This window comes from Octopus bimaculoides, chromosome 10 (genome assembly GCF_046866305.1).
Source record: "Octopus bimaculoides isolate indiv1 chromosome 10, ASM4686630v1, whole genome shotgun sequence".
NCBI lineage: Eukaryota > Metazoa > Mollusca > Cephalopoda > Octopoda > Octopodidae > Octopus > Octopus bimaculoides.
The window spans coordinates 39,212,235-39,225,064 of NC_142937.1; the positions used below are offsets into that span (position 1 = coordinate 39,212,235).

Here is a 12,830-nt window from a genome sequence, read left to right on the forward strand (position 1 = left end):
TAGGTTCCAGCGAGTTTCGAACTCACGACCTTCTGCGTGTGAAGCAGATGTGATAACCACTACACCATGGAACCAGTTGTTAGTGAAACCGTCAAATATTGTTTTATCATTCACGATTTGTATCTAATACTGAATTTAATGTTGAATTCCTTTTCAAAACAAAATGGAGTATAAGATACTGTGAATTAGCTAAAAGTATTTAGGGTTTCGAATCCTGCTGCAGATCACTTTCCATTTAATGAAGACTAAATCGGGGTTGGGGTATTAGCACCAATAACTATAGAAAATACAACAAACCTAATATAGCAATCTCCTCTATGAAAAATTCCTGTGTAAAAGCAAAAGAGAAAACAAATGAGAGGTTCCAGCGAGTTTCGAACTCACGACCTTCGGCGTGTAAAGCAGATGTGATAACCACTACACCATGGAACCAGTAATTGGTGAATTCCTCAAATATTGTTTTATCATTCACGAGTTGTATCTAATGATGAATTTAATTTTGAATTCCTTTTCAAGACACAATGGACTACCAGAAACTGTGAAGTAGCTAAAATTATTTAGGGTTTCGAATCCTGCTGCAGATCACTTTCCATTTAATGAAGACTAAATCGGGGTTGGGGTATTAGCACCAATAACTATAGAAAATACAACAAACTTAATATAGCAATCTCCTCTATAGAAAATTCCTGTGTAAAAGCAAAAGAGAAAACAAATGATAGGTTCCAGCGAGTTTCGAACTCACGACCTTCTGCGTGTGAAGCAGATGTGATAACCACTACACCATGGAACCAGTTGTTAGTGAAACCGTCAAATATTGTTTTATCATTCACGATTTGTATCTAATACTGAATTTAATGTTGAATTCCTTTTCAAAACAAAATGGAGTATAAGATACTGTGAATTAGCTAAAAGGATTTAGGGTTTCGAATCCTGCTGCAGATCACTTTCCATTTAATGAAGACTAAATCGGGGTTGGGGTATTAGCACCAATAACTATAGAAAATACAACAAACCTAATATAGCAATCTCCTCTATGAAAAATTCCTGTGTAAAAGCAAAAGAGAAAACAAATGAGAGGTTCCAGCGAGTTTCGAACTCACGACCTTCTGCGTGTAAAGCAGATGTGATAACCACTACACCATGGAACCAGTAATTGGTGAATTCCTCAAATATTGTTTTATCATTCACGAGTTGTATCTAATGATGAATTTAATTTTGAATTCCTTTTCAAGACACAATGGACTACCAGAAACTGTGAAGTAGCTAAAATTATTTAGGGTTTCGAATCCTGCTGCAGATCACTTTCCATTTAATGAAGACTAAATCGGGGTTGGGGTATTAGCACCAATAACTATAGAAAATACAACAAACTTAATATAGCAATCTCCTCTATAAAAAATTCCTGTGTAAAAGCAAAAGAGAAAACAAATGATAGGTTCCAGCGAGTTTCGAACTCACGACCTTCTGCGTGTGAAGCAGATGTGATAACCACTACACCATGGAACCAGTTGTTAGTGAAATTGTCAAATATTGTTTTATCATTCACGATTTGTATCTAATACTGAATTTAATGTTGAATTCCTTTTCAAAACAAAATGGAGTATAAGATACTGTGAATTAGCTAAAAGTATTTAGGGTTTCGAATCCTGCTGCAGATCACTTTCCATTTAATGAAGACTAAATCGGGGTTGGGGTATTAGCACCAATAACTATAGAAAATACAACAAACCTAATATAGCAATCTCCTCTATGAAAAATTCCTGTTTAAAAGCAAAAGAGAAAACAAATGAGAGGTTCCAGCGAGTTTCGAACTCACGACCTTCGGCGTGTAAAGCAGATGTGATAACCACTACACCATGGAACCAGTAATTGGTGAATTCCTCAAATATTGTTTTATCATTCACGAGTTGTATCTAATGATGAATTTAATTTTGAATTCCTTTTCAAGACACAATGGACTACCAGAAACTGTGAAGTAGCTAAAATTATTTAGGGTTTCGAATCCTGCTGCAGATCACTTTCCATTTAATGAAGACTAAATCGGGGTTGGGGTATTAGCACCAATAACTATAGAAAATACAACAAACTTAATATAGCAATCTCCTCTATAAAAAATTCCTGCGTAAAAGCAAAAGAGAAAACAAATGATAGGTTCCAGCGAGTTTCGAACTCACGACCTTCTGCGTGTGAAGCAGATGTGATAACCACTACACCATGGAACCAGTTGTTAGTGAAACCGTCAAATATTGTTTTATCATTCACGATTTGTATCTAATACTGAATTTAATGTTGAATTCCTTTTCAAAACAAAATGGAGTATAAGATACTGTGAATTAGCTAAAAGTATTTAGGGTTTCGAATCCTGCTGCAGATCACTTTCCATTTAATGAAGACTAAATCGGGGTTGGGGTATTAGCACCAATAACTATAGAAAATACAACAAACCTAATATAGCAATCTCCTCTATAAAAAAGTCCGGTGTAAAAGCAAAAGAGAAAACAAATGATAGGTTCCAGCGAGTTTCGAACTCACGACCTTCTGCGTGTAAAGCAGATGTGATAACCACTACACCATGGAACCATATGCCGGCTGTTTTCCATCATTGTCATATTATATTGGAGCTGTGAAGAGCAGAGCTGGCCGAATCGTTAGAAGGCCGGTCAAAATGAATAGCAGCATTTCGTCCGTACTTACGTTCTGAGCTCAAATTCATTCTTTTCGGGTCGATAAATTAAGTACCAGTGAAAAACTGAGGTTGCTGTAATCGACTCATCCCCGACCTCCCCCAAGCTGCCGTTGTGGCGAAAATTTGAAATAATACTAATTATTGTTATATTTCGGTGACCGGAGATTGAATTCAAACACAGATCCTACAAAACCAAAAACATTCCACCAAATGCATTATTCTACCAATACACCAACTGGAATTCTACTCTTTTTATCGACCCCGAACTGATAAAAGGCTTAAGTGACCGAAGTGATGAATTTAAATATTTAACTCATCAAATTATAAGGAATATTCTGAAGTCAATGATTTTACTCAATTGAATATTGTAGACTGTTATATATATTATATAAAGTAGTATGAATTAACTAATCGATAATATTTTATAAACATATCGATATTTAAATTATTAATACACAGTTTTGTATGAATACAATAAGTAAGTGATATCTATGCCTGACATAATAAAACCATTAACCTCAGGAGAGGAGAAAAAAAAACGCTAGAATCCAGCGAAATTCGATCTCATGACCTTCTGCGTGTTAAGCAGACGTATTAGCCACTACACCGTGGAAACAGTATTTAGTAACCCCGTCAGATATTGTTTTATCATTCAGGAGTTGTATCTAATGCTGAATTTAATGTTGAATTCCTTTTCAAAACCCAATGGAGTATCAGATACTGTGAATTAGCTAAAAGTATTCAGGGTTTCGAATCCTGCTGCAGTTCACTTTCCATTTAATTTAGAATAAATCGGGGTTGGGGTATTAGCACCAATAACTATAGAAAATACAACAAACCTAATATAGCAATCTCCTCTATAAAAAAGTCCGGTGTAAAAGCAAAAGAGAAAACAAATGATAGGTTCCAGCGAGTTTCGAACTCACGACCTTCTGCGTGTAAAGCAGATGTGATAACCACTACACCATGGAACCATATGCATTATTCTACCAATACACCACCAAATGCATTATTCTACCAATACACCACCTGGAATTTTACTCTATTTATCGACCCCGAACTGATAAAAGGCTTAAGTGACCGAAGTGATGAATTTAAATATTTAACTCATCAAATTATAAGGAATATTCTGAAGTCAATGATTTTACTCAAATGAATATTGTAGACTGTTATATATATTATATAAAGTAGTATGAATTAACTAATCGATAATATTTTATAAACATATCGATATTTAAATTATTAATACACAGTTTTGTATGAATACAATAAGTAAGTGATATCTATGCCTGACATAATAAAACCATTAACCTCAGGAGAGGAGAAAAAAAAACGCTAGAATCCAGCGAAATTCGATCTCATGACCTTCTGCGTGTTAAGCAGACGTATTAGCCACTACACCGTGGAAACAGTATTTAGTAACCCCGTCAAATATTGTTTTATCATTCACGATTTGTATCTAATGCTGAATTTAATGTTGAATTCATTTTCAAAACACAATGGAGTATCAGAAACTGTGAATTAGCTAAATGTATTTAGGGTTTCCAATCCTGCTGCAGTTCACTTTCCATTTAATTTAGACAAAATCGGGGTTGGAGTATTAGTACCAATGACTATAGTAACTGCAACAAACTAAATATAGCAATCTCCTTTATTAACGAATCCTGTGTAAAATCAAAAGAGAAAACAAATGATAGGTTCCAGCGAGTTACGAAATCACGACCTTCTGCGTGTTAAGCAGATGTTATAACCACTACACCATGGAACCAGTTGTTAGTGACAATGTCAAATATTGTTTTCTCATTCACGAGTGGTATCTGATACTGAATTTAATTTTGAATTCATTTTCAAAACACAATGTAGTATCAGAAACTGTAAATTAGCTAAAAGAATTTAGGGTTTCGAATCCTGCTGCAGTTCACTTTCCATTTAATGAAGACTAAATCGGGGTTGGGGTATTAGCACCAATAACTATAGAAAATACAACAAACTTAATATAGCAATCTCCTCTATAAAAAATTCCTGTGTAAAAGCAAAAGAGAAAACAAATGATAGGTTCCAGCGAGTTTCGAACTCACGACCTTCTGCGTGTGAAGCAGATGTGATAACCACTACACCATGGAACCAGTTGTTAGTGAAACCGTCAAATATTGTTTTATCATTCACGATTTGTATCTAATACTGAATTTAATGTTGAATTCCTTTTCAAAACAAAATGGAGTATAAGATACTGTGAATTAGCTAAAAGTATTTAGGGTTTCGAATCCTGCTGCAGATCACTTTCCATTTAATGAAGACTAAATCGGGGTTGGGGTATTAGCACCAATAACTATAGAAAATACAACAAACCTAATATAGCAATCTCCTCTATAAAAAAGTCCGGTGTAAAAGCAAAAGAGAAAACAAATGATAGGTTCCAGCGAGTTTCGAACTCACGACCTTCTGCGTGTAAAGCAGATGTGATAACCACTACACCATGGAACCATATGCCGGCTGTTTTCCATCATTGTCATATTATATTGGAGCTGTGAAGAGCAGAGCTGGCCGAATCGTTAGAAGGCCGGTCAAAATGAATAGCAGCATTTCGTCCGTACTTACGTTCTGAGCTCAAATTCATTCTTTTCGGGTCGATAAATTAAGTACCAGTGAAAAACTGAGGTTGCTGTAATCGACTCATCCCCGACCTCCCCCAAGCTGCCGTTGTGGCGAAAATTTGAAATAATACTAATTATTGTTATATTTCGGTGACCGGAGATTGAATTCAAACACAGATCCTACAAAACCAAAAACATTCCACCAAATGCATTATTCTACCAATACACCAACTGGAATTCTACTCTTTTTATCGACCCCGAACTGATAAAAGGCTTAAGTGACCGAAGTGATGAATTTAAATATTTAACTCATCAAATTATAAGGAATATTCTGAAGTCAATGATTTTACTCAATTGAATATTGTAGACTGTTATATATATTATATAAAGTAGTATGAATTAACTAATCGATAATATTTTATAAACATATCGATATTTAAATTATTAATACACAGTTTTGTATGAATACAATAAGTAAGTGATATCTATGCCTGACATAATAAAACCATTAACCTCAGGAGAGGAGAAAAAAAAACGCTAGAATCCAGCGAAATTCGATCTCATGACCTTCTGCGTGTTAAGCAGACGTATTAGCCACTACACCGTGGAAACAGTATTTAGTAACCCCGTCAGATATTGTTTTATCATTCAGGAGTTGTATCTAATGCTGAATTTAATGTTGAATTCCTTTTCAAAACCCAATGGAGTATCAGATACTGTGAATTAGCTAAAAGTATTCAGGGTTTCGAATCCTGCTGCAGTTCACTTTCCATTTAATTTAGAATAAATCGGGGTTGGGGTATTAGCACCAATAACTATAGAAAATACAACAAACCTAATATAGCAATCTCCTCTATAAAAAAGTCCGGTGTAAAAGCAAAAGAGAAAACAAATGATAGGTTCCAGCGAGTTTCGAACTCACGACCTTCTGCGTGTAAAGCAGATGTGATAACCACTACACCATGGAACCATATGCATTATTCTACCAATACACCACCAAATGCATTATTCTACCAATACACCACCTGGAATTTTACTCTATTTATCGACCCCGAACTGATAAAAGGCTTAAGTGACCGAAGTGATGAATTTAAATATTTAACTCATCAAATTATAAGGAATATTCTGAAGTCAATGATTTTACTCAAATGAATATTGTAGACTGTTATATATATTATATAAAGTAGTATGAATTAACTAATCGATAATATTTTATAAACATATCGATATTTAAATTATTAATACACAGTTTTGTATGAATACAATAAGTAAGTGATATCTATGCCTGACATAATAAAACCATTAACCTCAGGAGAGGAGAAAAAAAAACGCTAGAATCCAGCGAAATTCGATCTCATGACCTTCTGCGTGTTAAGCAGACGTATTAGCCACTACACCGTGGAAACAGTATTTAGCAACCCCGTCAAATATTGTTTTATCATTCACGATTTGTATCTAATGCTGAATTTAATGTTGAATTCATTTTCAAAACACAATGGAGTATCAGAAACTGTGAATTAGCTAAATGTATTTAGGGTTTCCAATCCTGCTGCAGTTCACTTTCCATTTAATTTAGACAAAATCGGGGTTGGAGTATTAGTACCAATGACTATAGTAACTGCAACAAACTAAATATAGCAATCTCCTTTATTAACGAATCCTGTGTAAAATCAAAAGAGAAAACAAATGTTAGGTTCCAGCGAGTTACGAAATCACGACCTTCTGCGTGTTAAGCAGATGTTATAACCACTACACCATGGAACCAGTTGTTAGTGACAATGTCAAATATTGTTTTCTCATTCACGAGTGGTATCTGATACTGAATTTAATTTTGAATTCATTTTCAAAACACAATGTAGTATCAGAAACTGTAAATTAGCTAAAAGAATTTAGGGTTTCGAATCCTGCTGCAGTTCACTTTCCATTTAATGAAGACTAAATCGGGGTTGGGGTATTAGCACCAATAACTATAGAAATTACAACAAACTTAATATAGTATTCTCCTCTATAAAAAATTCCGGTGTAAAAGCAAAAGTGTAAACAAATGATTGGTTCCAGCGAGTTTCGAACTCACGACCTTCTGCGTGTGAAGCAGATGTGATAACCACTACACCATGGAACCATATGCCGGCTGTTTTCCATCATTGTCATATTATATTGGAGCTGTGAAGAGCAGAGCTGGCCCAATCGTTAGAACGCTCGTCAAAATGAATAGTAGCATTTCGTCCGAATTTACGTTCTGAGCTCAAATTCATCCTTTTCGGGTCGATAAATTAAGTACCAGTGAAAAACTGAGGTTGCTGTAATCGACTCATCCCCGACCTCCCCCAAGCTGTCGTTGTGGCCAAAATTTGAAATAAAACTAATTATTGTTATATTTCGGTGACCGGAGATTGAATTCAAACACAGATCTTAGAAAAACCAGAAAACATTCCACCAAATGCTTTATTCTACCAATACACCACTCTGGAATTTTAGGCTGTTTATCGACCCCGAACTGATAAAAGGCATAAGTGACCGAAGTGATGGATTTAAATATTTAACTCATCAACGTATAAGGAATATTCTGAAGTCAATGATTTTACTCAATTGAATATTTTAGACTGTTATATATATTATATGAAGTATTATAAATTGACTAAGCGATAATGTTTTATAAATATATCGATATTTAAATTATTAATACACAGGTTTTGTATGAATACAATAAGTAAGTGACATCAATGCCTAACATAATAAAACCATCAAGGTCAGGAGAGAAAAAGAAAAAAAGCTAGAATCCCGCGAATTTGGAACTCATGACCTTCTGCGTGTTAAGCAGATGTAATAGCCACTACACCGTGGAAACAGTATTTAGCAGCCCCGTCAAATATTGTTTTATCATTCACGAGTTGTATCTAATGCTGAATTTAATGTTGAATTCCTTTTCAAAACCCAATGGAGTATCAGATACTGTGAATTAGCTAAAAGTATTCAGGATTTCGAATCCTGCTGCAGTTCACTTTCCATTTAATTTAGAATAAATCGGGGTTGGAGTATTAGTGCCAATGACTATAGTAACTGCAACAAACTAAATATAGCAATCTCCTCTATAAAAAAATTCTGTGTAAAATCAAAGGAGAAAGCAAATGATATGTTCCAGCGAGTTTCAAACTCACGACCTTCTGCGTGTTAAGCAGATGTGATAACCACTACACCATGGAACCAGTTGTTCGTGACAATGTCAAATATTGTTTTCTCATTCACGAGTGGTATCTGATACTGAATTTAATTTTGAATTAATTTTCAAAACACAATGGAGTATCAGAAACTGTAAATTAGCTAAAAATATTTATCGTTTCGAATCCTGCTGCAGTTCACTTTCCATTTAATGTAGACTAATTCGGGGTTGGAGTATTAGCACCAATAACTCTAGTAAATGCAACAAACTAAATATAGCAATCTCCTCTATGAAAAATACCTGTGTAAAATCAAAAGAGAAAGCAAATGATAGGTTCCAGCGAGTTTCGAACTCACGACCTTCTGCGTGTTAAGCAGATGTGATAAACACTACACCATGGAACCAGTTGTTAGTGACATCGTCAAATATTGTTTTATCATTCACGATTTGTATCTAATACTGAATTTAATGTTGAATTCCTTTTCAAAACACAATGGAGTATAAGATACTGTAAATTGGTTAAAAGTATTTAGGATTTCGAATCCTGCTGCAGATCACTTTCCATTTAATGAAGACTAAATCGGGGTTGGGGTATTAGCACCAATAACTATAGAAAATACAACAAACTTAATATAGCAATCTCCTCTATAAAAAATTCCGGTGTAAAAGCAAAAGAGAAAACATATGCTAGGTTCCAGCGAGTTTCGAACTCACGACCTTCTGCGTGTAAAGCAGATGTGATAACCACTACATCATGGAACCATATACCGGCTGTTTTCCATCATTGTCATATTATATTGGAGCTGTGAAGAGCAGAGCTCGCCGAATCGTTAGAACGCCCGTCAAAATGAATAGCAGCATTTCGTCCGTACTTACGTTCTGAGCTCAAATTCATACTTTTCGGGTCGATAAATTAAGTACCAGTGAAAAACTGAGGTTGCTGTAATCGACTCATCCCCGACCTCCCCGAAGCTGCTGTTGTGGCCAAAATTTGAAATAATACTAATTATTGTTATATTTCGGTGACCGGAGATTGAATTCAAACACAGATCTTAGAAAAACCAGAAAACATTCCACCAAATGCTTTATTCTACCAATACACCACTCTGGAATTTTAGGCTGTTTATCGACCCCGAACTGATAAAAGGCATAAGTGACCGAAGTGATGGATTTAAATATTTAACTCATCAACGTATAAGGAATATTCTGAAGTCAATGATTTTACTCAATTGAATATTTTAGACTGTTATATACATTATATAAAGTATTATAAATTAACTAATCGATAATATTTTATAAATATATCGATATTTAAATTATTAACACACAGGTTTTGTATGAATACAATAAGTAAGTGATACCAATGCCTAACGTAATAAAACCATTAACCTCAGGAGAGGAAAAAAAACGCTAGAATCCAGCGAAATTCGATCTCATGACCTTCTTTGAGTTAAGCAGATGTAATAGCCGCTACACCGTGGAAACAGTATTTAGTAACCCCGTCAAATATTGTTTTATCATTCACGAGTTGTATCTAATGCTGAATTTAATGTTGAATTCATTTTCAAAACACAATGGAGTATCAGAAACTGTGAATTAGCTAAATGTATTTAGGGTTTCCAATCCTACTGCAGTTCACTTTCCATTTAATTTAGACAAAATCGGGGTTGGAGTATTAGTACCAATGACTATAGTAACTGCAACAAACTAAATATAGCAATCTCCTTTATTAACGAATCCTGTGTAAAATCAAAAGAGAAAACAAATGATAGGTTCCAGCGAGTTTCGAACTCACGACCTTCTGCGTGTTAAGCAGATGTGATAACCACTACACCATGGAACCAGTTGTTAGTGACACCGTCAAATATTGTTTTATCATTCACGATTTGTATCTAATACTGAATTTAATGTTGAATTCCTTTTCAAAACACAATGGAGTATAAGATACTGTGAATTGATTAAAAGTATTTAGGATTTCGAATCCTGCTGCAGATCACTTTCCATTTAATGAAGACTAAATCGGGGTTGGGGTATTAGCACCAATAACTATAGAAAATACAACAAACTTAATATAGCAATCTCCTCTATAAAAAATTCCGGTGTAAAAGCAAAAGAGAAAACATATGCTAGGTTCCAGCGAGTTTCGAACTCACGACCTTCTGCGTGTAAAGCAGATGTGATAACCACTACACCATGGAACCATATACCGGCTGTTTTCCATCATTGTCATATTATATTGGAGCTGTGAAGAGCAGAGCTCGCCGAATCGTTAGAACGCCCGTCAAAATGAATAGCAGCATTTCGTCCGTACTTACGTTCTGAGCTCAAATTCATACTTTTCGGGTCGATAAATTAAGTACCAGTGAAAAACTGAGGTTGCTGTAATCGACTCATCCCCGACCTCCCCGAAGCTGCTGTTGTGGCCAAAATTTGAAATAATACTAATTATTATTATATTTCGGTGACCGGAGATTGAATTCAAACACAGATCTTAGAAAAACCAGAAAACATTCCACCAAATGCTTTATTCTACCAATACACCACTCTGGAATTTTAGGCTGTTTATCGACCCCGAACTGATAAAAGGCATAAGTGACCGAAGTGATGGATTTAAATATTTAACTCATCAACGTATAAGGAATATTCTGAAGTCAATGATTTTACTCAATTGAATATTTTAGACTGTTATATACATTATATAAAGTATTATAAATTAACTAATCGATAATATTTTATAAATATATCGATATTTAAATTATTAACACACAGGTTTTGTATGAATACAATAAGTAAGTGATACCAATGCCTAACATAATAAAACCATTAACCTCAGGAGAGGAAAAAAAAACTCTAGAATCCAGCGAATTTCGATCTCATGACCTTCTTTGAGTTAAGCAGATGTAATAGTCGCTACACCGTGGAAACAGTATTTAGTAACCCCGTCAAATATTGTTTTATCATTCACGAGTTGTATCTAATGCTGAATTTAATGTTGAATTCATTTTCAAAACACAATGGAGTATCAGAAACTGTGAATTAGCTAAATGTATTTAGGGTTTCCAATCCTACTGCACTTCACTTTCCATTTAATTTAGACAAAATCGGGGTTGGAGTATTAGTACCAATGACTATAGTAACGGCAACAAACTAAATTTAGCAATCTCCTTTATTAACGAATCCTGTGTAAAATCAAAAGAGAAAACAAATGATAGGTTCCAACGAGTTTCGAACTCACGACCTTCTGCGTGTTAAGCAGATGTGATAACCACTACACCATGGAACCAGGTGTTAGTGACACCGTCAAATATTGTTTTATCATTCACGATTTGTATCTAATACTGAATTTAATGTTGAATTCCTTTTCAAAACACAATGGAGTATAAGATACTGTGAATTGGTTAAAAGTATTTAGGATTTCGAATCCTGCTGCAGATCACTTTCCATTTAATGAAGACTAAATCGGGGTTGGGGTATTAGCACCAATAACTATAGAAAATACAACAAACTTAATATAGCAATCTCCTCTATAAAAAATTCTGGTGTAAAAGCAAAAGAGAAAACATATGCTAGGTTCCAGCGAGTTTCGAACTCACGACCTTCTGCTTGTAAAGCAGATGTGATAACCACTACACCATGGAACCATATACCGGCTGTTTTCCATCATTGTCATATTATATTGGAGCTGTGAAGAGCAGAGCTCGCCGAATCGTTAGAACGCCCGTCAAAATGAATAGTAGCATTTCGTCCGTACTTACGTTCTGAGCTCAAATTCATACTTTTCGGGTCGATAAATTAAGTACCAGTGAAAAACTGAGGTTGCTGTAATCGACTCATCCCCGACCTCCCCGAAGCTGCTGTTGTGGCCAAAATTTGAAATAATACTAATTATTGTTATATTTCGGTGACCGGAGATTGAATTCAAACATAGATCTTACAAAACCAGAAAACATTCCATCAAATGATTTATTCTACCAATACACCACTCTGGAATTTTACTCTATTTATCGACCCCGAACTGATAAAAGGCATATGTGACCGAAGTGATGGATTTAAATATTTAACTCATCAAAGTATAAGGAATATTCTGAAGTCAAAGATTTTACTCAATTGAATATTGTAAACTGTTATATATATTATATAAAGTATTATAAATTAACTAATCGATACTATTTTATAAATATATCGATATTTAAATTATTAACACACAGGTTTTGTATGAATACAATAAGTAAGTGATACCAATGCCTAACATAATAAAATCATTAACCTCAGGAGAGGAAAAAAAAACGCTAGAATCCAGCGAAATTCGATCTCATGAGCTTCTTTGAGTTAAGCAGATGTAATAGCCGCTACACCGTGGAAACAGTATTTAGTAACCCCGTCAAATATT

At 34.7% G+C, this 12,830-nt stretch overlaps 20 non-coding genes across 20 annotated transcripts; all 20 read right to left on the reverse strand.

The window, feature by feature from the left end:
• Position 1: 1 nt before the first annotated feature.
• Trnav-cac (transfer RNA valine (anticodon CAC)) lies at positions 2 to 74 on the reverse strand. The gene has a single exon. It is a non-coding gene; the product is annotated as a tRNA-Val (tRNA).
• A 285-nt stretch (positions 75 to 359) lies between these two features.
• Positions 360 to 432, reverse strand: Trnav-uac (transfer RNA valine (anticodon UAC)). Its single transcript has one exon. It is a non-coding gene; the product is annotated as a tRNA-Val (tRNA).
• A 285-nt stretch (positions 433 to 717) lies between these two features.
• Trnav-cac (transfer RNA valine (anticodon CAC)) lies at positions 718 to 790 on the reverse strand. Its single transcript has one exon. It is a non-coding gene; the product is annotated as a tRNA-Val (tRNA).
• A 285-nt stretch (positions 791 to 1,075) lies between these two features.
• On the reverse strand, positions 1,076 to 1,148 carry Trnav-uac (transfer RNA valine (anticodon UAC)). The gene has a single exon. It is a non-coding gene; the product is annotated as a tRNA-Val (tRNA).
• Positions 1,149 to 1,433: 285 nt separating this feature from the next.
• On the reverse strand, positions 1,434 to 1,506 carry Trnav-cac (transfer RNA valine (anticodon CAC)). Its single transcript has one exon. It is a non-coding gene; the product is annotated as a tRNA-Val (tRNA).
• A 285-nt stretch (positions 1,507 to 1,791) lies between these two features.
• Positions 1,792 to 1,864, reverse strand: Trnav-uac (transfer RNA valine (anticodon UAC)). The gene has a single exon. It is a non-coding gene; the product is annotated as a tRNA-Val (tRNA).
• A 285-nt stretch (positions 1,865 to 2,149) lies between these two features.
• Positions 2,150 to 2,222, reverse strand: Trnav-cac (transfer RNA valine (anticodon CAC)). The gene has a single exon. It is a non-coding gene; the product is annotated as a tRNA-Val (tRNA).
• A 285-nt stretch (positions 2,223 to 2,507) lies between these two features.
• Positions 2,508 to 2,580, reverse strand: Trnav-uac (transfer RNA valine (anticodon UAC)). Its single transcript has one exon. It is a non-coding gene; the product is annotated as a tRNA-Val (tRNA).
• Positions 2,581 to 3,587: 1,007 nt separating this feature from the next.
• Trnav-uac (transfer RNA valine (anticodon UAC)) lies at positions 3,588 to 3,660 on the reverse strand. The gene has a single exon. It is a non-coding gene; the product is annotated as a tRNA-Val (tRNA).
• Positions 3,661 to 4,739: 1,079 nt separating this feature from the next.
• On the reverse strand, positions 4,740 to 4,812 carry Trnav-cac (transfer RNA valine (anticodon CAC)). The gene has a single exon. It is a non-coding gene; the product is annotated as a tRNA-Val (tRNA).
• Positions 4,813 to 5,097: 285 nt separating this feature from the next.
• On the reverse strand, positions 5,098 to 5,170 carry Trnav-uac (transfer RNA valine (anticodon UAC)). Its single transcript has one exon. It is a non-coding gene; the product is annotated as a tRNA-Val (tRNA).
• A 1,007-nt stretch (positions 5,171 to 6,177) lies between these two features.
• Positions 6,178 to 6,250, reverse strand: Trnav-uac (transfer RNA valine (anticodon UAC)). Its single transcript has one exon. It is a non-coding gene; the product is annotated as a tRNA-Val (tRNA).
• A 1,079-nt stretch (positions 6,251 to 7,329) lies between these two features.
• Positions 7,330 to 7,402, reverse strand: Trnav-cac (transfer RNA valine (anticodon CAC)). The gene has a single exon. It is a non-coding gene; the product is annotated as a tRNA-Val (tRNA).
• A 1,007-nt stretch (positions 7,403 to 8,409) lies between these two features.
• Trnav-aac (transfer RNA valine (anticodon AAC)) lies at positions 8,410 to 8,486 on the reverse strand. Its single transcript has one exon. It is a non-coding gene; the product is annotated as a tRNA-Val (tRNA).
• Positions 8,487 to 8,771: 285 nt separating this feature from the next.
• Positions 8,772 to 8,844, reverse strand: Trnav-aac (transfer RNA valine (anticodon AAC)). Its single transcript has one exon. It is a non-coding gene; the product is annotated as a tRNA-Val (tRNA).
• A 285-nt stretch (positions 8,845 to 9,129) lies between these two features.
• Positions 9,130 to 9,202, reverse strand: Trnav-uac (transfer RNA valine (anticodon UAC)). The gene has a single exon. It is a non-coding gene; the product is annotated as a tRNA-Val (tRNA).
• A 1,008-nt stretch (positions 9,203 to 10,210) lies between these two features.
• On the reverse strand, positions 10,211 to 10,283 carry Trnav-aac (transfer RNA valine (anticodon AAC)). Its single transcript has one exon. It is a non-coding gene; the product is annotated as a tRNA-Val (tRNA).
• A 285-nt stretch (positions 10,284 to 10,568) lies between these two features.
• On the reverse strand, positions 10,569 to 10,641 carry Trnav-uac (transfer RNA valine (anticodon UAC)). Its single transcript has one exon. It is a non-coding gene; the product is annotated as a tRNA-Val (tRNA).
• Positions 10,642 to 11,650: 1,009 nt separating this feature from the next.
• Positions 11,651 to 11,723, reverse strand: Trnav-aac (transfer RNA valine (anticodon AAC)). Its single transcript has one exon. It is a non-coding gene; the product is annotated as a tRNA-Val (tRNA).
• A 285-nt stretch (positions 11,724 to 12,008) lies between these two features.
• Trnav-uac (transfer RNA valine (anticodon UAC)) lies at positions 12,009 to 12,081 on the reverse strand. Its single transcript has one exon. It is a non-coding gene; the product is annotated as a tRNA-Val (tRNA).
• Positions 12,082 to 12,830: the final 749 nt, after the last annotated feature.